This window comes from Mandrillus leucophaeus, unplaced genomic scaffold (assembly GCF_000951045.1).
Source record: "Mandrillus leucophaeus isolate KB7577 unplaced genomic scaffold, Mleu.le_1.0 Scaffold22, whole genome shotgun sequence".
Classification (NCBI taxonomy): Eukaryota; Metazoa; Chordata; class Mammalia; order Primates; family Cercopithecidae; genus Mandrillus; species Mandrillus leucophaeus.
The window spans coordinates 1,361,525-1,363,844 of NW_012102254.1; the positions used below are offsets into that span (position 1 = coordinate 1,361,525).

General features: G+C 44.8%; 1 protein-coding gene across 1 annotated transcript in view; it reads right to left on the bottom strand.

Annotated features, from left to right (window-relative positions):
* The window catches only part of ARIH2 (ariadne RBR E3 ubiquitin protein ligase 2), a 100,870-nt gene that overhangs the window by 84,481 nt on the left and 14,069 nt on the right, over nucleotides 1–2,320 (bottom strand). Inside the window, exon 2 of the mRNA XM_011981138.1 lies at nucleotides 1,098–1,219. The gene's annotated coding sequence lies outside the window, so the exon portion shown is untranslated. The remainder of the gene's footprint in view (nucleotides 1–1,097; nucleotides 1,220–2,320) is intronic.

Sequence of the window (2,320 nt, forward strand, 5' to 3'; positions counted from 1 at the left end):
AAAAAAAAAACAGGGAAACTCCATCTCAAAAAAGAAAAGCCGCAGACAGTAAAATGTTAATTACATATAAACGAAAAGAGAATACTAGTTGAGAAAGCGAAACAGTCACAAATCCTAACTTCAACTCACAGAAGATTGTGGCAAACACCCATTAACTTTTCTACACAACTACTATCTCAACTGATGAGCTGCAAGGAACAATATCAACTAGTGATTTAAATCTAAAACTAGGCCAGGTGCGGTGGCTCACGCCTGTAATCCCAGCACTTTCGGAAGCCGAGGCGGGCAGATCACGAGGTCAGGAGATCAAAGAGCATCCTGGCCAACGTGGTGAAACCCCATCTCTACTAAAAATACAAAAATTAGCTATACATGGTGACACGTGCATGCAATCCCCAGCTACTTGGGAGGCTGAGGCAGGAGAATCACTTCAACTAGGGAGTTGGAGATTGCAGTGAGCCGAGATCCTGCCACTGTACTGCAGCCTGGCAACAGAGCGAGACTCCATCTCAAAAAACAAAAAAAATCTAAAACTAATAGAGCCTTAAAGTCCAAGAGCATTTGGATTTAATAGTATGTAAACAATTTATTTAAACAAATCTTGATTAAATACAAAAGCAAATATAAAGTCTACTTGAAGTAGGTAATCTGTCCGGAAAAAAACAACGAACCATAATCTAAAACAAAGACTGAGGGCCAGGTGTGGTGGCTCACAAGTATAATTTCAGAATTTTGGGAGGCTGAGATGAGAGGATCCCTTGAGGCCAGGAGGTCAAGACCCCCCTGAACAACCTAGTGAGACCATGTCTCTACAACACATTAAAAAAAAAATAATCCCAGCACTTTGGGAGACCGAGATGGCCAGATCACCTGAGGCTAGGAGATTGAGACCAGCCTAGCCAACATGGTGAAATCTCATCTCTACTAAAAGTACAAAAATTAGGCTGGGCGCGGTGGCTTATGCCTGTAATCCCAGCACTTTGGGAGGCCGAGGCAGGCAGATCACGAGGTCAGGAAATCGAGACCATCCTGGCTAACACGTGAAACTCCCGTCTCTACTAAAAATACAAAAATTAGCTGGGCATGGTGGCATGCGCCTGTAATCCCAGCTACTCAGGAGGCTGAGGCAGGAGAACTGCTTGAACTTGGGAAGTGGAGGTTGCAGTGAGCTGAGATTGCACCACTGCACTCCAGCCTGGGCAACAGAGCGAGACTCAATCTGAAAAAATAAAAAAATAAAAAATAAATTAGCTGGGCATGGTGGTGCACACTTGCAATCCCAGCTACTTGGGAGACTGAGGCAGGAGAATCACTTGAACCAGGGAGGCAGAGGTTGCAGTGAACCAAGATCGTGCCACTGCACTCCAGCCTGGGCAACAGAGTGAGACACTGTCGCAAAAAAAAATAAAATAAACAAATAAATAAAATAAAATAAAATAAGATAGGCATAGTGGTCATGAGTCTGTAGTCCTGGCTACATGGAAGAACTGCTTGGGCCTGGAAGGTCAAGGCTGCAGTGAGATCATTCCACTGCACTCCAACCTAGGCAACAGAGAGAGATTCTGTCTCCAAAAATAATAATAATAATTCAAGTAAATGCTCTTCTACTTAAAAAAAAAAAAAAAGGCCCACGTACAGTGGCTCACATCTGTATCAGTGGCTCACATCTGTATTATAATGCCCACACTTAGGGAGGCTGAGGCTGGAGGATCATTCAAAACCAGGAGTTCCAAACCAGCCTGGGCAACATAGCAAGACCCATGTCTACCAAAAGGAAAAAGAATTTGTAACCAGTCTAAAACACTATGGAGTCCTGAGATATGGTATCACTCTGACACCCAGTCTGGGATATAAAAACATGATCATGGCCCACTGTAGCTTCCAACTCATGGGCTCAAGAGATCCTCCTGCCTCAGCCTCCTGAGTAGCTGGGACTACAGGCATATGCCACGCCCATACCTAATTTTATTTTTTGTAGAAACAGGGTTTTACTATGTTACTCAGGCTGGTTTCAAACTCCTGGCCTCAAGCGATCCTCCTGCCTTGGCCTTACAAAACGCTGGGATTACAAGCAAGAGCCACTGTGCCCAGCATAGAGTCACATTTTTATGTAATAAAAATATCAGCCAGGCACGGTGGCTCACACTTGTAATCCCAGCACTTTGGGAGGCTGAGGCGGGCGGATTACCTAAGGTCAGGGGTTTGAGGCCAGTCTGACCAACATGGAGAAACCCAGTCTCCACCAAAAACACAAAATTAGCTGGGCATCGTAGCACATGCCTGTAATCCCAGCTACTCAGGAGGCAGAGGCAGGAGAATT